Source organism: Peromyscus maniculatus, chromosome 4, assembly GCF_049852395.1.
Source record: "Peromyscus maniculatus bairdii isolate BWxNUB_F1_BW_parent chromosome 4, HU_Pman_BW_mat_3.1, whole genome shotgun sequence".
NCBI classification, from domain to species: domain Eukaryota; kingdom Metazoa; phylum Chordata; class Mammalia; order Rodentia; family Cricetidae; genus Peromyscus; species Peromyscus maniculatus.
Genome location: NC_134855.1, coordinates 116,405,954 through 116,430,792, shown reverse-complemented (window position 1 = coordinate 116,430,792; position 24,839 = coordinate 116,405,954). Strand labels below are relative to the sequence as shown.

The 24,839-nt window shown below is 38.0% G+C and overlaps 1 long non-coding RNA gene across 1 annotated transcript in view; it reads left to right on the top strand.

The window, feature by feature from the left end:
• LOC121828865 (uncharacterized) overlaps nt 1–24,483 on the top strand; it is a 144,523-nt gene extending 120,040 nt beyond the window's left edge. The window contains exons 3-4 of the long non-coding RNA XR_013050792.1: nt 23,322–23,557; nt 24,218–24,483. This is a non-coding gene — a long non-coding RNA (uncharacterized LOC121828865). The remainder of the gene's footprint in view (nt 1–23,321; nt 23,558–24,217) is intronic.
• Nucleotides 24,484–24,839: the final 356 nt, after the last annotated feature.

The following is a 24,839-nucleotide window of genomic DNA, read 5'->3' as shown; positions in this document are numbered from 1 at the left end:
AACAAGATGTAGAGCCATTCTGTTTCAGCATTTGCACTCAAAATGAGCAAAATGTTATTTGTAAAATGGAGTCACTTGGGACAAGGAACAGCCTGATACTATTTACACACTGGGGAGTAACTTAGAGTAGAACACAACCTGATCGCCACACAACCATGTGGGGCTGCCCTTGACTCAGATTCTGCTCACAAGTCCAAGCTGCTGCCAACTATATACTGTGCTTCCCATGATGACATACTACAGCTTGAGTAATGGGCTCTTATGTATGGTTCACAGAACTCAGAAATTCACCAGTTAATTGCATAAACTATAAAGGACACTATCTTTTTTTTTTTTTTTTTTTTTTCAGAGACAGGGTTTCTCTTGTGTAGCTTTGCGCCTTTCCTGGAACTCACTTGGTAGCCCAGGCTGGCCTCGAACTCACAGAGATCCGCCTGCCTCTGCCTCCTGAGTGCTGGGATTAAAGGCGTGCGCCACCACCGCCCGGCTAAGGACACTATCTTACTTAATTTTCCATTCCTGTGATAAAACAATATGACCAAGGAAACTTAAAACAGAAAGCCTTTAATTTGGGGCTTAAAATTTTCAGAGGGTTTGAATTTGTACCACCACAGCAAAAAGCATGGTGGCAGGCAGGCAGACATGGCAGTGCAGTAATAGCTGAAAGATTACATCTGTATCTAAAAGCATGAGGCAGAGATAGCTAAGTAGGAATGGCTGGGCTCTTGGAATCTCAAAGTCCATTCCCAGTGACACATCTTCTCCAGCAAGGTCATATTTCACAATCATTTCCAGTTTCACTAACTGGGGGACCACATATTAAAATATATGAGCCTATGGGGACCATTCTCAGTCAAACCACAGACTTTTGGAGGAGTAAAGGTGTAGGGCAAGCTTGTAGGAAGGAACCCTGTTTTAACATGGTACCCTGCTGTGGATATTACTCTATGTAAATAAAACGCTGATGGCCAGTGACCAGGCAGGAAGTATAGGCGGGACAAAGAGAGAGGAGAATTGGGGAAACAGGAAGAAGCGGGGAGAGACACTGCAGCCACCGCCAGGAGAAGAGCTTGTAAAGATGCCGGTAAGCCACCAGCCACGTGGCAAGGTATAGATTTATAAAAATGGGTTAATTTAAGATAAAAGAACAGTTAGCAAGAAGCCTGCCACAGCCATACAGTTTATAAGTGATACAAGCGTCTGAGTGATTATTTTATAACTGGATTGTGGGACTGCGGGGCTTGGGGAACCTGGAGAGAAGCTCTCCAGCAACAGTACCCTTTAGGATCTTCCATGTGTTGCGGTCTGATGACTACCCCCTACCCCCAGATCCGAGGCACCTGAGAGCCCTCAGCATCTTGTCAGCTCACCAGACAGTTACTGTTTCAAATCTTTGAAGCCCTATATCATGAAACAGGAAAGACCATGTATTACATGTATTTTGTGTTATTACGATTAGATGCCATTTTTCTAAATGACTGACATTTATTGGTTGATTTAGTTTCCACAGGCATATCCTGAGTAGTTACTTTTGTGTTTTAGCACATAGATAAACCACTCTAAAGTTCCAAGCCATGAGGTGTTCAACCCAGTGTCTTCTGTCTCCTTCCTCTTTAGTCCTTGCCTAGTAGCTCTCACCACACATTTTCTCAAAAGAAAAATATCTCAGTGGCCCCAAGATAAAATAGATGGAGCTTTTCACCATTCAGGATGACTGGAAGTTAGGGCCTCACCCAGAACCCCCATTGGCAGACATAAGAAAGGTACAATTTAGGGTGACTTTTGAGCAAATTTTTACACTAAAGATGGTTAATCAGAACAAAGAACATTCTCTCTTTGCTATAGACAATAAACAGAGGCAAAGTATTGAGTCAATCTCTAGCATTATGGAACTTTCTAGATTAAAGAATTATCCTCATCCACTGACCATTGTGCCCTTTTCTAATGTAATAATTAAATGCTAGATTTCTAGACAAATAATATAGAAAAAATTAGAATGCATTTCTTCTCCATATGTTCATGTTCCTTTAATTTATTTTGCTTAGAATCAGAGTTCCTACAGGAAAACAAAATGGTTTTAAATGTCCAGTAGTTGTTTGCTTGTGGAAGGAAAGTGCTCTTCTCAGGAGTGGAGAAGCAAACATTTCGCCAACCTTAGTTTTTGTAAAGAGAAAGATGCTTGTAGCTTCATTGGTGAAGACGTGGGTTGTGTTTTATAATGTGTGGATAATAAGCTCTATATGGAAATTCTATAAAAAATATATATACCTGTACATATGCATACATATCCTATATACATAATCAGCAATAATATATAATGTGTGTATATATAAGTAATAGTGAATCCAGGAAACCATTTATTGATCAAGAGAAACAGAGAGCCTGGAGAGATGACTCAGTGGGTAAGAGTACCTACCATCTAAGCAAGAGGACTTGAATTTGATTCCCCAGCACCCTCCTAAAAACTGGGCATGGCCATAGATGCCTGTAATCCCAGGGATGGACAAAGACAGGCCCCAGGAATCCATAGGATATCCAGCCAAGCTTAAAAGATGAGATTAAAGTTTCCAATGAGCCCCTATTTTAAAAACCAAGGCAGAGAGGGCCAGTGAGATGACTCACTTGGCAAATTGAGTTTGATCCCTGGGATTTACACAGTGGAAGTAGAGAACCAAGTCCTGCAAGTTGTTCTCTGACCTCCACATGCATGTGTCCCCATACACACAATAAATAAATGCATTTTTAAAAGCCATATGGAAAGTGAAGGCATACTATGTCCTCTGACCTCTGCATGTTTGTACATCAGCTTACACACATAGGCCTAATGCACACACACACACACACACACACACACATACACAGAGAGAGAGAGAGAGAGAGAGAGAGAGAGAGAGAGAGAGAGAGAGGAGAGAGAGAGAAGACACACTTATTAAATGTTATAATTGTAAAGAGAGAAGGCCAGAAACTTTCACAGACGAGCTGTAATGTGAGTCACTGTACCGCCCTAATTTTCACAGTGAATATGAGTGGCATTTATTATGCTCACATGTGATATGTTATGGGGTCCTTTGTCACCAGATGTGACAAATTCTGTATTGTCACTCTAGCTGCAGGGATGCACATCATGTCTGGCTGAAACCACCACCTTTCCTAGCATCTTGCTGGCCCAGTCCTAATTTCTCAGTAAATTGCTCTCTCATATGCCCTATTTCAAGCTCTGCTTTGGGGAAACTCAAATCCAGATACCTCATTTTATTAATTGGTTTATGAAAGCTTACAGAGAGCAAATTGGCTAAGGCTAGCCCAACTCAGACATGAAGAAGGTGCTATTAAATTTCAGCTTCTTTACATTCCCCAATCCCTCTGTAATAGTTGGTAACTGAGATACTTAAAATATTTCTGTCTCTGCATTTCAGTACCCACACTGTGCTCATGGCCATGAGTTGAATCTTATACCTGAGCTTCTGTTTCCAGATTGCCTCTATCTTTACTTGGATGTCTAGGACATCCCAGTCTCTGTGGAGCTGTGATTTAACAGCTGTTCTCTCTTCAGACCTGCCCTTTGCACAGCTAGTTATGTTTCAGTTAACATTAACAGCATCCTTCCACTGCCCAGGAGTAAAGTCTTCTAGGTATTCTTGTTGGCTGTTTTCATTCCTACTTTCAATCAGGTGAGAGATGAATTTTGTTTTTCAGCATTGAAAACATTGTCAGAACCTGACCCCCTTTCTTGACCCATGCTATTATCATTCAGTTATTGGCCCCTTCTTCTTGTCTGGATTGTTGGAAAACCCTAGTAATCGGTCACTTTAATATGGCTTAATCACCTTAATCTGGTCTTAATACGGCTCATTCTCAGCTAAGAAAACCTTTCACAGTTTAAGTTAGACAAAGAGAGTTAGAAAATGGCAGGCAAATCTTCTATAAAATGCTCCATTCTCCTTCCATGGTTTTTGTGAAACCTCTCCCTCACTCAGTCCAGTTCCAGCACATGGGGCCTCCTGGTTCCTCCTCAAATACAGACTATACTCATGCAACCTCCTTGTCTTCTACCACTGTTCTTTAAGTTAGCTGCTTGGCTGTCTGTCTTATCTTTTTCAAGTGCTTTTTTTCTTCAAATACCACTTTTTAAAATTGCTTCCCAACCTCAACTAACAATTGATTTTCATTATGACTTATTTATTTATTCAAGTGTTGGCCCCTCCCTTATCTGAAGATAATCTAATGAGTGGAGAGGCCTCTGAACCTCTGTGAGCATTGGTATACCCTGTATGCCTAAGGCAGATGGGCACATGGTAGGCTCTTACTAAGGATTTGTTGAATGAAAGTTCTCGTTTCAGTACCAACATTTTTTGTTTGATCAAAATGGCCATGATGGAATAACAGTGTGGGTTTTGATGACTGGTAAATAATTTTTTACGTTGCTGTAACAGTGTGCCAAAGACTGCATAATTTACTAGGAAAATAACTGACTTTCTCACAGTTCAAGAGGATGAAAAGTCCATGGCTGACATATTGCATCTTTCTTCTCTTTCATCTCATGGTGGAAGGCAGAGGACTGAGACAGCATGTGAATAGGAAATAAGAGACTGAGTTGCAGCCTCAAGCCCTTTTATAATCAGCTTTAATCTGCTCATGAGGATGAAATCACACAGTCTGATCACCTCTCAAAGGTCTTGCTTCTTAACAGTGTTGCACTGGGGATAAGACTAACTCATGCTTTGGGGGAAAAAACATTTTAACTATAGCACTGCCTCTCACTGTAGGGTGCAGCAAAATCCACAATCCACATGAGACTAAACTGCCAACTGCTTATTTATATTTTTCATTCTCATCAATTTAGTCCAAACTTTCTAAAGAAGAAACTGTACCAGCGGTTCTCAATCTGTAGGTCTCAATCCATTTGGGAGGTGTCTAATGACCCTTTCACAGGGGTCATATATCAGATATCTGCATATAACATATTTACATTATGATTCATAACAATAACAAAATTAAGGTTATGAAGTAGCAACAAAAATAATTTTATGGTTGGGGGTCACCACAACATGATGGACGGTATTAAAGGATTGCAGCATTAGGAAGGTTGAGAACTACTGAACTATCTTATAATAAGCTTCTTCACTTTCATAAAATCTGCAAATATATATTCATTATTTAAAAACACTCTGGGCAGAATAAACTAAAAATATCCATGGAGTACTCAGAGTAAAGACTCTGGGGATTTATATTGATTTCTAGATCTTACATCTTGTCAAGATTGCTATAGGCCTTGATATTTTGTGTTTGGTTTAACAAAAAATCTCCATCCCCCTTTCAGGTCATTCTTCCTTTTAAAAAGTCTGGGTACTTTCTTCAAACATGAACATTCTTCATTTTAAACAAAGAAGTTACATTACTGAGGACTTTAAAAGTATTCTTCATGAACACTTTCCCCTTTGGTTTTATTTTCCCCAACTATTTATATCATCATAATGCTTGTGTCTTCATGCTCCCAAAATGCCACTTTTATAAGTGATGAGGCTGTTCTCTTGAATGGAAAAAGTTCTGATAGTTAGAAGGCTATAAAGCTCTGGTATCATCACTAGTTCCTGACAAAGCCCAAGTGGTCCATTTTTGGTGAAAGTGATGGCTGTTCCCATGCAGGTAAAACTCTCCTTCTACTGCAAGCACAATATTGAATCCAAAGCCTAATGTGTTCTTGGCTCCTCGGGCAACTGACATTTGCCCCAGAATAGCACTGTGGAAAATAAGCCATCATTGACAGTTGGAGGTCATGCCCTATAAATATTAAAAGTTCTGGGCTGCAGGCAAGTTTCAGAGTAGAGCCTGGAACTTTTCATTTATTGGAAACATCTTTCAAACTGCCAGCAGCAGACATTTCAAACTAATCAAGATTTTAGACAAATAAGGTAGTTTCCTCTTTGACACCATTCCTTTTTGTGGATGCAGCATTTCACAAATGCAAAAACCTTCAATCTGTGTCCTAAGGAGCACCGTGAGTGTGACCTTGAAAACATTGCTAAACTTGCCGCTACTTAAACACAGGTGAGGCTTCCTTTTCCCTCCCACACACACCTTAGGAAAGTAACTGAGGTGTGAATCGTATGACAGAATTGATGGTAGGAGAGGTCAGACTTAACCGTTACAAGTTTGTTTTTTTTTTTTTTTTTGGTTTTTTTTTTTTTTTTTTGGTTTTTCAAGACAGGGTTTCTCTGTGTAGCTTTGCGCCTTTCCTGGAACTCACTTTGGAGACCAGGCTGGCCTCAAACTCACAAAGATCCACCTGCCTCTGCCTCCCGAGTGCTGGGATTAAAGGTGTGCACCACCACCGCCCAGCATGATACAAGTTTTGAATAGAAAGTCATATATGTAGTATATATAAAGTAGCTGTGAATGAACAAACAAAATGAGCTGATAAAGATTTTTATGCTGTCTTGAAAGGGAAACACAAACTGTTTTACTGAGCTCCATTTAGACACTATCAGCTAGAAAAGAGCAGTTTATTCATCATATGTGGCCTCAGACCCTTTCCTTCTGAAAATAGGTATGGATATGGCCTCCTCCTGAGATGATAAATGCAATATGCTCCTGGAGGGTATTTTTATTCCCACACAAGTTCTTGTTTTTATTCAAAATGTTTACATTGTCAATTAAATGCCAACTTCAGACTCGTTCTCTGCTGCAAGGAAATGCTTAATCATTAATAGGAGCAAAGGGAAGAATGTCCAGCTGCCGAGATGCGATTTTGTTTTCAGCATCATCTGCCTCCCGCCCTCAAAAAGTCCCAAATTATAAGAAGAAAGAGATAAATACATTTAGAGGCTTTGGAAAGAATCAATTTGTTTTAGCATTAGATTATTTTTATCTGAAAAACAAAATGAATTTGAGGTGTGTGGGTTTTATATATCATGAATCATAGCTACACAAATTAAAGTATAAAATGTGAGTTTACATGAATTCTTTATTAGTCAAAACTTAGTTTCTCCTGAAAGATGCAAATTTCCAGAAAATTCTTCAATTAATATGTCAGTGCCATTACTAGAAGTCTTTTTTTTCTTATAACTGCTTCTCTAAAGAAGTACTTTTACTTTAGTAAGAATATACTACTTGCATTGGTAAGTTGTACCTTCACATTCTTCTTGACCAATAGTTTCCTTCCTGCTTCAGTTTTGGAAACTTCACTAGGGATATAAGGAAAAATAATTTTTTAATGCTCTGAAACTATTTTCCCAGTCAATGCTAAAGCTATATTTTCTTCATATTGATTAAAGTAATTAGGGCTGATTTAATGAATGGAATGGAGAAAACGTAAATATTGGAGAAGTCTCAAAGTCATAAAGAACACAGACACAGACTACAAAAAAGCTAAACTATGTGGAAGAGTATCAGAGATATAGAAAACGTCTTTTTAAAGTTCTGCATGACAGTGAAAGAGAAGAAAAATGTTCTGACATGGAATGATCTACAGAGATCAGAAAACTACCATAGAACAAGAGACAACTCACACAAGTCACCCTTTTTTGTCACTGGTCAGCAGGTTGTTCAGTATTAAAAGAATATTTTATGCCATTAAAAATGAAATTAGGCCGGGCGGTGGTGGCGCACGCCTTTAATCCCAGCACTCGGGAGGCAGAGCCAGGCGGATCTCTGTGAGTTCAAGGCCAGCCTGGTCTACCAAGTGAGTCCCAGGAAAGGCGCAAAGCTACACAGAGAAACCCTGTCTCGAAAAACCAAAAAAAAAAAAAAAAAAAAAAAAAAAAATGAAATTACTGGGTCAGTGAGATGGCTCAGCAGATAACAGTGTTCGCAGCACTTTTTGATAACCTTAGCTCAATGCCCAGAATCCACAATGGAAGGACAAAGGTGACTTCTGAAAGTTATCTTCTGATCGCCACACATGAACCCTGACGTATATAGATTGCACACACAAAATTAATGAAATAAAAGTAAACTGGCCATCTCTTGACATCAAATAAAGCTTCCAGTACAGGGATTGGGTTACATCTAAATGAGTTGTTGGCCAAAGGGGTCCCTTGGGAATCCCCAAACAACCCAGGCTTTTTCCGAAACAATAGGTTGTTCTCCATAAACTGACTGCAATGCCTTATTGCTGAAGACAATACCTACCCAACTCACTGAATATGGAGAAGTTGAACTGTTGCTATACTGAGCTTCACCCGTATGTTCCAGTGTCTTTGGAATGGGAAAGTACCCTGTATGACACTAAAACAAAACAAACAAACAAACAAAAAACACCAACCAAATTATAAACAAACCCTTTGTTCAGCAATGGTGTTCTGCCTACAAGATATGCTAAGGCGATGGTGGCACAAAGCTTGTGGGAGTCATCAACCAACGTCTGCTTTGACTTAAGGCCCGCTCCACAAGATGGAACCCATACATGACACTGCTTGGGTGAGATTAGCTAGCTCAGACACCTAGTTTAAAACCAAATATGATTGTTCTACTAGAAGAATATAGCAATAAAATGGCTCCTAATGACATTCTACTGTACTCATAGATCAGTGCCTTGTTCAGCCATCAGCAAAGAAGCTTCCTCCTGCAGCATATGGGAATAAATACAGAGACCCACAGCCAGACATTATTCAGAGGGTAAGATACCTTGGAACACTCAGCCCTAAATCAAATGCCTCCATCAAATCCCTTCCCTCATCAGAGCCCATGTAACTAACCCCTCAGAAAAGGACGAGGGAAGAATGTGAGAACCGTAGGCAACAGAGGACACCAAGAAAACAAGGCCCTCGAAGTTAACATGAGCAAAGCTCATATGGGCAAACAAAGACTGAAGCAGCATGCACAGGTCTTCATCAGGTCTTCTGCATTTATATTACGGCTTTCAATTCAGTGTTTTTATAGGATTCCTGTGTATATCAACTAGTGGGTCTCTGATTCTTTTTTTTTTTTTTTTTTTTTCGAGACAAGGTTTCTCTGTGTAGCTTTGTGCCTTTCCTGGAACTCACTTGGTAGCCCAGGCTGGCCTCGAACTCATAGAGATCCGCCTGGCTCTGCCTCCCGAATGCTGGGATTAAAGGCATGTGCTACCACCGCCTAGCTGGTCTCTGATTCTTGTGCCTTCTCTTGGGATCTTTCCTTCTGTTGGTTTGTCTTGTCCAATGTCAATATGATAGTTTTTGTTTTATCTTATTTTATTTTGTTATATTTTATTACTATCATTAGAAGCCTGTTATTTTCTAATCATAGACAGAAAGGGAGTGGACCCAGATGGAAGGAGAGGTGGGGAGGAACTGGGAGGAGTAGAGGAAGAGAAAACCATAATCAAGATATACTATGTGAGAAAAAAAATCTATTTTCATTTAAAAAAACATATATATATATATATATATATATATATATAAAGAAAATTAGTAAATCTGTCTTATTCCTCCACTGTTTCAATGGGTAAGAAATATTCCTATGATTTAACTTCCTTTTCTCTTCTTTGGTTCTTTCTAGCTATTGACCTGACCAATGTCTCCATGGAATAATGTAAATGAAATTATTCCCAGCATAGAAATGTATTAATATTTTATTGCTCTTTTTCTATTATTCCTTAAAAATAAGTTCATTTCTTTTTTATAGAATTCCTCATGTGAGTGGTGCTATTATTTTCAAATTCTACCCATCTCTACATTTTAGCCTAAAAATTACTTTCTTATATGAGATTCTCTTGACCATTTTCTCAAATTGTCTTTTTTTTCTTTCACTCCATTGCATGGATCTTTAAAAATCTTCTTCTATGCCTCTGATTTTCTCCCATAAGAGAAAATTCATCTCTATGATACTAGTGTTCTTCGTATGTGGTGCATATGAAGGCAGGGCACATGTCCCATGCACTTCTGTGTTCTCATCCTATTCAATGAAGTCTACTATGTAAAGGAAGCTTCCAGAACAATAATGAGGAATGAGTATATTTCCAATATTCATGATGTATTTTCTGTAAACCAGTACTGATGATATAGGCAAAGTAGGAAATGATGCTTCTTATTAAAATTATAGTATTTAATATAACTTAAACAGTCTTTATTTCTCAGGTGGGAAAGAAGACACAGAAGACAGAGAAAGTGAGTTAAAAACACACAAATAGAAAAGGAAACTCCTCTACTCTGTAACTATGAATCACATTTTGTTTTCAATTTCCTATACAGATTAAGAAAGAGCTTAGTTCAGTGTCCTTAAGAGAGATAATTGCTTTCAGGTAAACTTGAAAATGTATTCTTAACAACGACATAATGGTTTACAATGAATAATGAATGCCCTTGAGATAATACACTACAGTTTATTCCAAAATAAACTAAAATAAAAATAAAAAAGAAACATGAGGTGAGGTATGCTGTACTTCTGCTTTCCATTTTTTATCCTTCTATTCCACAAGAAAGACTAGAATGTTAGAAATTGTGAGATTAGCACACATTCCTTCCTTGAACATGAAAACTATCTGACCCACCATCACCCCAGTTTGTCAAATTTTGTTAGATATACCATGAATAACATGTGTACGCTTCCACAGTATCCTGGTGGCAGGGAACAGAACTCTGAATAAGCATAGTTGGATGTTTTTCAAAACTGTCATCACAAGTAGATTTACAGTCACTAAGAGACTTATCATTAAATTGAGCCAGTGATCTTATAGTTGGAGTAACCCCAAACCAGAGCTCTCAGCCTGAGGTAGACCAATGTCAAAGAACAATTAAGAGTAAGTAACAAGATTGAAATCTGACATGTGGGGTGAGAGTTCAGTAGAAAAGAGTTGAAATGCTGATGAACTGGTGTTAGATAATTTAGAACTCCCTGAAGAATGATTTCTTCTATGTGGAGCAGTTAGAGAACTACTCAGTTGGGTCAGCTGGCAGCAACATTAACACAGTTTGAGAGTACATAAACACCACCTGAGGATCTTGTTAAAATGCAGATTGTGTTGTAGCAGGTCTGTGAGTTTTAACCATCTCCCAACATGATGCCAATGCTATTGGTCCTCAGAACACAAGCTGCTTTGAATAGCCAGGGTTTAAAATTTGTGTTATCTAATAGAGGAGTTAATAGTGATCTTGAGTACTGAATTGGGATCACAAGGAAAGATAGGAAACGCAATATGTCAGAAGCCATTTTAAAAATAAATGTGGTAAGAACAAGAGATAGAGATACTGGTTAAGAAGGACAAGGATCCTAAAGCAGCAGTTTCAAGAAAGTCCTTGCTGGAAGCCAGAAATGCCAGAACAGAGTTCTGGTTTGTGATTCCTTGTTATTTCTTCTCCTAAGTAAGCAACCTTATATCTGAAAGCTATAGGTGATCTTATCAGAATCGAGGGGAAGCACCTGGATATCTCATGGTTGTGCAAACTAGCCTGGCTACCTCCAATATTTTATCCCAGTGTTTGACATTAGTCCTGTGTAAAATTCCCAAACAACTCAGTGGTACACTATTTTCTGGAACATGTTCTTGCTAACATTATACCCACATTATTTATTCCTAAAATAAAATACCTCTTCTAAAAGTTATCCCACTGTGGTACATGAATTTTGTTCTTAGAATTTGTGAGACAAGAATCTGAAAGCCGATGACTCACTGAAAGTTTTATGTGACCATATCTGGTGCCTTTATTCTCAAATTAAAGCCCACCTGAGGAAAGAGGGCTTCCACCCTTCTCAATGACATCCAACTTTCCAGGCATCAAAGTGACTCAGCAAAGGTCCTTCGGTTCAAATAGACACAATGAGTTTATGAATGAGAACTCAGTGTTGGTTGTGTTTGTCAACTTATAGGCCATGCATAATCTTGATGAGTGTGATTTTAGTGGCTTGATAAAGTACAATGCCTGAACAAGAAAAAAGACAATGAAAAGGTTGAAGTTTTTAAAGATTTACCATAGAAAGGTTAGAAAAAAAATGATATGGCAGGGTGGAGGGAAATAGGGCTAAAAGGAGATTTGTTGGTGGTGAAATATATTTAGTAACAGAATGTTTATTATAGTGTCAAGAATGATTATGAAAAGGGAGAATATGAGATACAGGACAGAGACAAATATCTGGCAGAGTTCATTGCTGGAGGGGCCAAGTGATGATGAGGTCTAGTGCTAACTTGAGTACAGAGAATGAAAACGGGAGAGGCAGAGCACCATTCAGAGCCATAGGTGAAGTGGATACTATGAAAGATAGAGGCTCTCTTTCTATTTCCTCACTGAAGAAGTTACTCATAGAGAAAGATGAAGTAGCCATGTATTACTGTGCTGATTAAAATGAGGAAGTGTGACATAGTTGTTTCATGACAAGAAAGAGAAGGAGGGGGAGGGAGCAGAAAGAAATCAGTTAGGCAATTACAGAACTCTCAGGTATCACTAAGGTTGCACTTGAGGGGAGGTGCCATGAATATAAAATAGGATCATTCATCCAGTTCTGTTTCTTAGTGTACAGCTATTTAAGAATGGGTACAGAGAAGTTACACAGGACCTGGACATTTCTTTGTTAATTGTGATACAATAAGAGATACAAGGAGGTGGTAATGGAACAAATGGTATTCTGTTTTTCCTAATTTTTACTATTCATGTACATAGGACTACAACTCTAGACTTTTGATACATAATTGTAACACCTGCCATGAAATACTGCATCATTGACCTTGGGCCCAACGATATGGTTGGTTTTGACCAATAGAATTAGCACAGTTGTCACATATGCAGGCTTTATGCCTGCATGCTGTGACTGATTCTGTGCAGCTTCATCTAACACTAGTGAAAAGGCTGTCTACTCTAGGCAGCTACCTGTTCCATAATAAAGGAAGCTGGTAGAGATGTGAAGCAAGCCTGTGATGCAGGGGTTCCCAACATCCTACAGATGTACAATTCATAAAGAGAGCCTCTTTTCATCATCCACAGAGACTTTGGATCATGTTACATAATATTATTTCATCAGAAATCCAAGGAATACATTACAAAATGATCTTTACTGTGATAATACGAAGGTGTCATCACAGTGAAGAGTGGAAGAGAAGGCAAATAAGGCAAGAAGTGAAATGGTGACAGAAGGCAAGGAATCTGTACTGGAGGTCACATTCAAGAGGGAGCTGGGCTATGCTATTAGAAGTGATCTAGACAGAGAGGAGACAGTGATTTGAGAAGAGCATAACTGAACAAGATTTTAAAGGGCTTAGGAAAATATGATCTAAATTAGCCTAGCTTGGGATTCATCATTTCTTATACCAGATGTTTCTTTATGGTGGCTTAACTTGGTGGTGGTTGCAATTCCAGGGACAATTTTCTTTTTCTCTGGCACCAAAGTCTACTTCCTCTTGATCATTGTACCTGGCAAAATCTGCCACATAGATGAAATGCTTAAAACAATACATTGGTGACATGAGCTAAGAATTTCCTAGGCACCTAAGTCCTTGTCCTAAGGCATTAGTTCTCAACAAGTGGGGCACGACTCCCTTGGCAAAACTCTATCTCTAAAAATATTTACATTACAATTCACAACAGTAGCAAAATTACAGATATGAAGTAGCAACAAAAATAATTTTATGGTTGGGAGGGGTGTCAACTCAACATGAGGAACTGTACTGAAAGGTCGCAGCATTAGGAAGAACCACCGTTCGAAGGCATATGCAATAAAGTAAACTGGGGCCTTCGAAAAGATGCCCCAAGTCTCAAGCCTTATTTTAGCCTGGCTTTAGTTAGACCCACTGATGTTGGAGCTCAGTATCAGCATTCTCAAGGTTTTCAGATGATTCTTTTGGGTCACTAAACTTGCAAACCCCTTTGAAGAAAGAAGGTTCTAAAATGTGCTGCTTATGATATAATTGCATTCTATAGTACATGGTTTGAGGTGCAAGAAATGGCAGTTGTTGCTATAGTAACCCTTGTCACCATACCTGGAATATTAACTGTGTTACACCTTTACTTTTTTACACTAAAGACAAAGTTGCCGTGTTACTGCTTTTTTTCTGAGGGATTTTGCCACTCGCTTGTTTATTTCTTATCACCCAGGGCCTGCAGCTAGTTTTGGTTTACATCTAGTTCTGCCTTTAAAAAGCTACATTGTAGACAAAGCAATAATTCCCAGGAGTTGCATCTGAAAGCAGAATCGAATCTTCATAATTTGCATTATCCCGAGGTGTATTCATCCCAATGGAGGCGACAGCCATTTAGGCTGAACTTGCGAAACATTTATGGCTTCGCTTTCTTATTCTCTTTAAGGTTCCTGGCAGCTAGTGATGTTTAGCAGGCAGTGTTAGCTGATGTGCACTGACCATAGAGGACTGGAACAAAAAGCTAATGGAAGCCAACTTTTGCTCTTAGTACACTTTGGGGGCTCTTTCAAAGGAGAGCTGGAGAGGGTATTCTGTATTTGCAATATGTCAAAGGGATCAAAACAAGGGTAGTATGGTAAATACTCAAATGACATGAAGGAGTCTTTTTCTTTGCTATTTTTGACTCTTTGTCTACTCCTCTAGTATTGTTATAACAATGCAACCATCCATGTGCTATATGGCGCTATTCCTGGGGAGACTTGAACAAATATCTGCCTGCTCACCTCAGATAGGAAACTGATGTCAGACCAAATTCAGGGTACCACCAAAGCCCATCTTGGTAAACCAATGAGTTTTACTGTGGTTACTTGCAGAAATATTGGTAAGGGGTAACATTCAGAAGCAGAAAGACAGCTGCATCAGCAAAAGCCTACCCCAACAGAGGTGACAGCTTATGGAAGCTGGAGACCTTCCATAAGTGCACTGCACATCCTACAGACAGTTCAACAGGCCAGAGAGTGTCCTTACCAGGTAACTCAGTTGGTCTAAGCTTTTTCCAAGCAGTTCGGTTGGTTTCTGCCTCCTCCTGACAGTTCTGATGGTCTTTGCTTCTTCTAAGCAGTTCAGCTGACCTGGTGCTTGAGAAGAGAGGAGCCTAGTAGAGATGGTTGGTTTTGGAGAAGACTCTGAGTTGCCTACTTTCTGATCTTAATGAGCATCCCTGCAGAACAGAGCATTTCACCTTACTTTAGAGCATGCTGTTAATTTACTCACCCTACTTAATGTCCTGTGTGTGCCTGAAGGACATTACTCCAAACAGCATCCTTTGGTCTAGCACATGTTTTCTGGACTCTTCATTTTTCTTGAAAAAATCTCTATGGTGGCTTGAATTTATTTATTTGTATTTTGTGAAGATTAGATCTAATTATATTACTAACAAAAATTATTACATGAATTTAAGGAATTCTTTCAGAACGTACCGCAGAATGTTCATATGGGCTTTACTAGGCCTTGGCCTGAGCTGAGCAGCCTCGGGGACCATAGATGCTATCCTTGTTCCCTTATGCTTTCTCTTCTTGCCTCTTTTGCAGCTACAGCTCACTGATCCTATGACCATATTCTTTATTTCATTTTCTTTCTTTTTTTTTTTTCCAGACCGACTTCTTTTAATTTGTTCATTAGCCTACACAGACCTTTCAGAATCAGGAGCATCAGTACTAGAATTCACCTGACATTATGGCTGCATACAGCTTCACATCATTGTGGCCTAATTACAAATTACCTCTGGGAAGACCTCTATTATTACAGTTCAAATCATGGGTCCAAATCAGGTCAATCCAGCTGAGAGGGAGAACTCTTCCCACATTCTGTAGGGATGTTCCTTCTGCAGCTATCTAAGAACAGATGCATTAAACAAAAGGGTAAAATTGGAAGTGATTCATGATTGTAATGGATGATGTTTATAGAATGATATGTTTACATGGGCTCATCAGATGAATACATAGAAATATTTGAAGTTAATTTCTAGAATATTAATATTTGATCATACCAAATCACAGCTCAATTTTCAGCTTTATTTAGACAATTGAAAAGATTATATATAATATTTGTGATGGTTTGAATAAGAATGGGCCCCCTAGGTTCATAAATTTGAATACTTAGTTATCAGTTATCAGGGACTGGCACTATTGAGAAAGATTAGGAGGTGTGACCTTGTTGAAGTAGGTGTGGCTTTGCTGGAGAAAGTGTGTTTCGGGAGTGGGCTTTGAGGTTTCAAAAGGTCATGATAGATCTAGTTCTCTTTTATCTTATGGATTGGTATGTAGCTTTGATGTACTTCTCCAGCACCACATGAGCCTGCCACCATTGTCCCTGAGTTGAAGCCTCAGGGACCAAAGATGTCCATGATTATAAAGGACTAAACCCCTGAAACTGTAAGCAAGCCCCTTAATTAAATGATGTCCATTATAGGATGCCTTGGTCATGGTGTCTCCTCACAGCAATTGAACAATAACTAAGACAATATACAAAATGACAATTTCATATATTATACATTGTAATTATCACAGTCAGTTGGTCAAGTCACTCTAAATTTTGGAGTGAACATTTAAAATCTATTCAGTCATAAAAGTAAAATATAAAATATCATATTTTTAACTGTAGTCATGATGTTATGTTATAGACTCCCAGAACTCATATAAAGGATTCTACTGATTTTTACTGCCAGCTATATGTTCAAGATTGTGTGAACAAGAAGAAATGGATAAATGGCTAGAATCATAGTGCTGGTGGCCCTGTCAGAGGAGCAACAGGTGGCAATTGAAGTTCAAGGTGTCAGTCCTCCAGGAGAAAACTCTTTGATGGGTCAATCTTGGACAGGCAAGGCCTTTAGACCATAGACCCTGGAATATATTTGCTTCTGCTGTGCCTTTACATGTTTCCTGCTGATATCTTTCTCTGGTATCTAGCATGGTATGAATGCATGTAGAAATCCCCATTACCTGTAATGTAGTTTGTTTATTTTATGGAAACATCCCATCCTACTGGGTACTTTTACCTGTGAATTATTATGAAGATGATTTTTTTTTCATGTATCAAAGTTTAAGTTTGTGGTTCCTTTAAGATTCCTTATAAGATTACCCTTCCAGACAAGTTATAAAGCAATTGGCCCTTTCTTTGTAACCGCAAAATGCAGTCTACCAGTGAAAGAACTGACTGAGAAGAATACTTTGCTTGACCACATGGTCAATCTATAACAAGTTGCTTGTGTGTGAATGTATATGGGTTCCTGGGATAATTCCTTTTTCATCTGCAATATGTAAAATGTTTAATCATGTAAGGGATATGGAAAACATACTGTCTTTTACTGTTTGTTTTATATTCATTGTAATCATTCACTTGAAAAACAGAATGTAACCATTTGTAGTTTTTATATTGCCTGAAATATTTTTCTGGGGTATATAAGCTGTAAGAGGAAGCATAGAGAGAGTTAAAATGGGCCAGAATGAAAACATCAAGAATGAGAGAGTTAGAAGGAAAAAAATCAAGAATGAGAACGCTAAAAGGTACTAGAAAGGCAAAATCAGACTAAAGATAGAGTTAGAAGGGAAACATCAAAAATGAGAGAAGGAAATCATCAAGAAAATAAAGAATAGAGAATGCAAAATAAAAATAAAGAAAAGGTCTGAAGGAAACCATCAAGACAGTGTGTGAGTGTCTTTTTCCCTAATCCTGTCAGATAGAAAAGTCTAGTATATACCAATGCTGTGGATTTCCATTTGAGCCCTGAGCTGTCTGGAGGCTGGTCCCCCAGGTAGTGATAACATAGAATCTGAAAAACTGCATTGTGAGGAAAATAACATTCTGAATATACTGATAATGAGATTTAATCAGCAATTCAGTAATGAAATTCTCTTGTCAAAGGAAAACTCAAGATCTGATGGCTTTCTTGATAAATTCTTCTAAACACTACAGATGGAATGATAATTCTCATATATTTGAAGAAATTCAATAATACATTTTAAGATTAGTATTGTATTGAGACCAAAAAGAGATAAAGACACTTACGAAAAATTATAGACTAACATCTTTTAAGAGCACACAGACACAAAAATCCTCAATAAAATACTAGCAAATAAAATTCAGAAGCATATAAAAAAGGATAATATACTATGAAAAAATAGTATCTGGCCCTGGGATTCAAGGACGGTTTAAATAAATAAATAAATAAATAAATAAATAAATAAATAAATAAATGTTGAACTATACAATAACAGAACAAAGAACTAACAAATTAAAAAATCATCTCTTCTCAATAAACAAAATCAAAGCATTTGCCAAAATTCAATGCTTTTCCATGATAAAAACTTTCCAAAATTGTATATAAAAGAAATGTATCTTGGCATAATATAGGCTATATATTACAAGTGTTCAAGTAACATCATACCTAATCATAAAAGGCCAAAATATTTTCCTTATGATTAAAAATACATCAGAGATGCCATCTCTCATTCCTTCTATTAAGCACAGTTATAGAAATCCTAAATAGAAGAGGTAGAACACAAAATGGGAGAAAAACATCTATATTAGAAAAGGAATAAATAAAATTATTACTCTTTGCAGATGACATGGATATATTTATATATGTATATATGCATATATATATGAATGAACTTAGTAAATGTCTAGAATAAAAGAAAAGCATACAAAAACTATTTTACACTCTGTGCACTAAAAGCAAATTATCTAAAAATGAAGTAAATCATATCATCCACTACAGCATTAAGAAGAATAAAATAGTTAAGAATAATTTAACCAAGGTGTGTATATATATATATATATATATATATATATATATATATATATATATACATACATACATACATACATACCTATAAATGACATTGATAAAATAACTCAAGGAATCACATATAAATGGAAAGATATACTCATGAGCAAAAAAATGGATTTATTAAGTTGTCTGTACTACCTAAGGGAACTTATTGATTCAGTGTAATCCCTATCAAATTCCAAGAGAATTTGCCACAAAAATACAACAAAATTATTCTAAAATATATAGAGAACCATGAAAGACTCCAGAGAGCAAAGCAAAAATCCTGAGAAAGAAGAATAAACCATCGTTTACTTCCTACTTTCAAGATATAGTACAGTAGTTTTTAAATTACAGTAATTAGAATATGATATTAATGTAAAATAGATGCAAATACCCATGGCATGGAAGTTAAAACTATTCATATATGATCAGTTTACATATGATAAGAGATACAAGAACACAGTGGAGACACAATGATTGTTTCAATAAAAACACAGAGAAAACTGGTTATTTACACGTCGGAGGGTGAATTTGAACCTTAACCTCAGCCCCATCACTTTGTGTCATATAAATCAACACAAAATGGATTGAAGATGCAGATATAAATACTACACACTGCAAAACTCTTAAAAGGAAACACCGAGGAAAGTGATCCTTGACATTGGTCTTAATAATAACACCCAAAGAGCAAACAATAAAAAGCAAAAATAAATGAGTGTGGCCACATAAAACGTAAAGCTTCAGAACAGCAAATGAGCCAATCAACAATAGGAAAGGAAAGCCTGGAGAATAGAATATGTTTGTAGGCCTGAATCTAAAGATAAGTCTTTAAAATCCAAAGTAAATAAGAACTCCATACGACTCAGTAGTGAAATGGAAATAATTATATTAAAAACTAAAGGAAGGACTCATGTAGACATTTTCCCAATCAGACATACAGGTCACCAAGAAGTGTGTCAATTCACAAATGCCCTGAGAAATGCAAATCAAATCCAAAAGGAAGTAATAGTTCACACTTGCTGGGATTACTGTTATGAAAAGGACAAGTAAAAAGCATTGGTGTTGGGAGAGTATGGAGAAAAGGGAAATGGAAATAGTGTTAGAAGAAATGTAACAGGATGCAGTATCCTTAAAATATTGGAAATATAACTATTGTTTGATCTAGTAATATAGTTATAGTTTCTGAGCATATAGCTGAAGGAAGAATTTGAAAGGGGAATCAACAGTCCCATGTTCACTGCAGTCCCATTTACAATTAGTAAGACATGGTAACATCTAAGTGTCCATTAACAAAGGAGTAACTTAGAAGGTGACTCTAAGACAGAAAAGAAAAAATACTGCATGTTCTCTCTTTCTCCATTTCCCTGTCTCTCTGTCTCCACCCCCCATCCCCACCCCCCGCCGCCGCCACCGCCCTTCAGCCAAATCAAGAGAAGCAGAGCAGAATGAACGGTGGTTGTAAGGGGCTGGAAAATAAGAAAATGGGAAACTGTTGCTCAAAAAGTAGAAATCAAATCACTGTTAAATGTAATTGCATGCACGTTTTTGAGAACCCACTATAATTCGAGTTTATGTACAGGAGAGCAATAGCATCCATGTTGAACATGCAGGCAGTCTTTATTTCTCAGATACAGATCTAACAGCTGCTTTGCACACTGCAAACTTTAATATACACCTTCACTTTACAGAAAATGTAGGGAGTCGTCAAAGAAATGACCAAGAAATAAACACAAGCCCTAGAGGAATAATTTTATCATCAATCTGGCTAACCTGTTTCATAGTTTCATACCCTTGAGCAAGGCATATGTGAGAAAAGAAAGGATTTGGCTGGTAAATTGTAAGACAGAAATAATTGCTATTTTGCTACATTTATTTAGAATGCCCTTTCAAGGAACTTGGGTCTGCAGCATCATTGACTATAGTAAAGCACTTAAAATACAAGAAACCATGTGTTCAAAATTAAAGAGAGCAGAATGAATTTTTTTATGCAGTTTGACAAAAGTTTTAGGAAATTACAATGACCAGGCATGACCTCTGATATGATGGAAATTTTTATTTTTAGTAGGAAGTGGATATTTGTCAATTAGTAACATTGGTAATTGTCCATTATAAACAGTGATGGAAAATCACAGGCAATGATGGAAAATTACAAGCAGTTTTGAGATCATAAATGTATAACCTATTATAGTGACAAGTGAATGAGAGAATGTCAGAAGTGACACTGAATTGGTGATTTTATGGAATTGAACTACAGAAACTCTAAATGAGGCAGAGGAACCCACGTAAGCATTAGTCTCCTGGAGAGAAGTATAGCACCAGAGAGTGAAAGGAGGCAAGCATAGGGTGAGGCAGAGGACTTGTAGCTAAAGGAGGCTGGGAGAAAGGTAGTCCCAGCAATGGGCAGGGCCTTGTGCTCTGTATTCAGTATAGCTCCTTTTACTATGAGAAGAGAAGGAAACCATTAAGAGAGTTTAAACAAACAAACAAACAAAAAAGCAGCAAGACCAGGGTTTCTTTGCAAAAGAAAAAGAAATTCTTGGTGCTATATTGAGAATGGTCTGAAGAGCAAGGGATAAGAAAGATGTGGACAGAATAGTTAAGAGGCTTGGGGCTGGAAATATAGTTAAGTCAGAAAAATGTTTGCTGTACAAACATGAGAATATGACTTTGGATCACAGTAACCACGTAAAAAAGCTGTGTGCCACAATAAGTGCCCATAATCCTAGTGCTGATGAGGCTGAGACAGGAGGATTCCTGGTGTTTGCTGGTCAGCCAATGTAGTAGAACCAGTGAGGCCCTGTTTCAATGAGAAGTCCTGTCACAAAGGAACAAAATAATAGAGTGGAACACTATTGAGTAAGGCACCCAATCTCAACTTCTAGCCTACACACACACACACAGAGAGAGAGAGAGAGAGAGAGAGAGAGAGAGAGAGAGAGAGAGAGAGAGAGAGAGAGAGAGAGAGAGAGAGAGAGAGACAGAGAGAGAGACAGAGAGAGAAAGAGAGAGAGAGAGAGAGAGAGAGAGAGAGAGAGAGAGAGAGAGAGAGAGAGAGAGAGAGAGAGAGGTCTGTAGGCAAGACAGGGTACTCTAGTTGTAGTCACAAAAGAAAATATGACAGCTGTGGAAAGTATTTCTAAGGTAGAGTTTCCAGGATTTATGATGAATTGGATGAGGAAAATAATATATTAGCTGTCAATATGACCCTGATCTTTCCCTCTACTTAAATGAGCCCTGACTCCTGTTAATAGATACCCTCAAGAATTTTGTTTACTATATAACTGATGTTTCCTGTGTTTCTCTTCTTGCCCATGTACCTGGTCAATAGAAGCAGAAATTTCAGTTTGAGGCTTTGAAGCCTGCAACTAGGCTTTACTCTTTCCTGTGGCTTTGTTTCTCTGTGAAAACATGCCCGAAGTGGCCTGCTGGAACATGATGAATGCATGAAGGAGAGTTGAGATGTTCAGTCATCCCAATGGAGCTTGATCTGGATCAATAGACAGACATTTGGCACATAACCAAAAGAATAAGCCTAGCCAGAAGCTATACAGCCTTGCAGCAGATCCCTAGCTGCCTCCTGATGTGTGAAGCCTTGCAGCAGATCCCTAGCTGCCTCCTGATGTGTGAGCAATGACTGCTTTATATTATGCCACTGAGATTTTATGTATGAAGACTTTTGGCAATATATTGGAAATATATTTGTAATACAACCTCTGTTATAGTCTGAATACTTTTGGTTCTCAATTCATTTGTTGATATCCCATGCTCTAATGAGCATGGTATTAAGAAGTGGGGGTCTTGGGAGATACTTAGGTCAGAGGGATGGTGCCCCCAGGAATTAGTGCCATTAGAGGAAGAAGCTGGTGAGAAATGATTTTTTTTAGTCATCATTTCAGTTAAAAAAAAAAAAAAAGACAACACCATCTGCACATTTGTAAAAGGAACCCTATCAGAAACTGGGTCTACTAGCATCCTAACTTTGGGCTTCCAGGCATTCTTAATTGTGGAAAAATAAATATTTATTGTTTAAAGTGCACAGTTTATGAAATTCTGTTATAAACAACCCAAACTGGCCAAGACTTTATCTGTGAAGAACTGCTATCATGGAGGAAGTCAGTGTATTATTCAATGCAGTATTCTTAGGGATTAGGAAATTGGAGTGTTAAGTGTTGATGGGAGGTTGTACCTTTAAACCTTCCTATGACATTGTCAGCAATTCATCAATATTCCTCAAAAGTTGGATTAATGGGTGTGTCTGTCCTTAGTAGTGGATGGTCCTAAGAAAGAAGATTCTAAAGGGGCAGGTTATGCTTTTGAGTGTTGGTTGTTGTTATGTTTTTTTTGGAGTCTACCTTATCTGTGATGACAAAAACGTTTTTGTGTTCAAGCAATCATCATTCTTTAAAGGATACTTACAAGATCATATAACATGGCAATGCATTTTTTTTTTTTTTTTTTTTTTTTTTTTTTTTGGTTTTTTCGAGACAGGGTTTCTCTGTGTAGCTTTGCGCCTTTCCTGGAGCTCACTTGGTAGCCCAGGCTGGCCTCGAACTCACAGAGATCCGCCTGCCTCTGCCTCCCGAGTGCTGGGATTAAAGGCGTGCGCCACCACGCCCGGCTGGCAATGCATTTTTAAAAGATTAAGTTGGGAAAATCCTGCTCAGAGGAGAGCTTCTAGTTGGCTTGCATTTCTGATAGCTATGTCCCACTTTTGGACTATTTCAGAGAGTTACAAAGAGGACATCACCATTGAAGGCAGGAACAAAACAGTCCCAACAGCGACACTGCCAGTTCAAAGCCACATCTCTTCAAAGAGGATGAAAGCAGAAACTGAACAAAAACTTCTTTCCTGGAGTTTAACTGTGGAAGGATGGCAGGGATGGACCAGGCTGCTTACATGCAGTCGTGACCCCTGTTTGTAAATGCTCTCAAGAGTCTCCACATTTAATTGTTGCTGCTAGGTAAGGGGTTCAGAATAAACATCTCTTTCACACAAGGGATTGCTGTTAGAGGAAAACAATTGCCTTCTAATCTTTTTTATTTGAAACTTGATTGTTTGTTATTATTTTTAAATGCTTTCAAATAGATTCTACCTGCTAGTGTTCAAAAGACTCACCATAGCTCCTTAGTGAACTTAATAATGTTGGTATGGTATAGGGCCTGAGATTCTGAATTACTAGCAAGCTCCTAGGAAGTGCAGCTTCTCCTGGTACATGCACCATGTGTTAAATGGCAATACCTTAAGGGAGGTACTTCTACTTACAAATCCAAAGAGAAAATTCTGAAAGCCTTCTTATATACAACCTCTCCTCTTCTCTCCTCTCCTCTCCTCTCCTCTCCTCTCCTCTCCTCTCCTCTCCTCTCCTCTCCTCTCCTCTCCTCTCCTCTCCTCTCCTCTCCTCTCCTCTCGTTTCTTTTTCTCCTCTTCCCTACCCTCACTCTCTCTTTCTCAATCTCTCTCTCCTCTCTTCTCTATCTAATGCTTATTTTAGTTATCTCATGTAAAAACATAACTGTAGATGTACTGTGCTAGGTTTAAAAATGATGCATTCTTTCTAATAATATATGTATAAACAATGTGAATCAGTAAAATGCACAATTGCATGTCCTTCCTCCTCTAGATCTCATGCCTTGTGAAATTGCGTTGTCAATCATTCTGAGGAACTGAAGAACTGCAAGTCTTAGAGGACATGAAGAGTGTTGTTATATCTCTTCCATACCTGCATTTCGCTGCTCAGGAGAAGTCAGCTTAACCCTGCACCACAAAAGCCAGTGAAGGAGAGACAAGGGCTTTGTCCTGGATGCATTCACATTCTCCACTGGATGGCAGCCAGCACGTATGGGAGGTGGAGCAGTGCTGGGCCCACTTGGCTGCGGACTTTCCTTGGTGAGCATTAATGGAGCAATTTCATTTTCCCCAGTTTTCCCTATGACACTAACAGTCTGAGATGTGACAAAGAGTGCAGGTGGGTGGATGAAAAATGTTTCCTGGCTTCTGCTTTTCTCCCTTTACTTTTAACATAATTTTTGTGCATTTTATAAACTAAAAGTGAGAATCTTACAGAAAGTACAGACAAGAAAAAAATGAAAGGAAAGAAGGAAAAAAGATGCAATTAATTTCTTTCTTGTGTTTTTAGGTGAAAACAAAATTTTATAATTTTTGCAAAATTAAGATCCTGCTTTACAGGTGTGGCTAATTGCTTTCTTTTTAGTAATATGTTGGACACTTTCATGTATCATTAA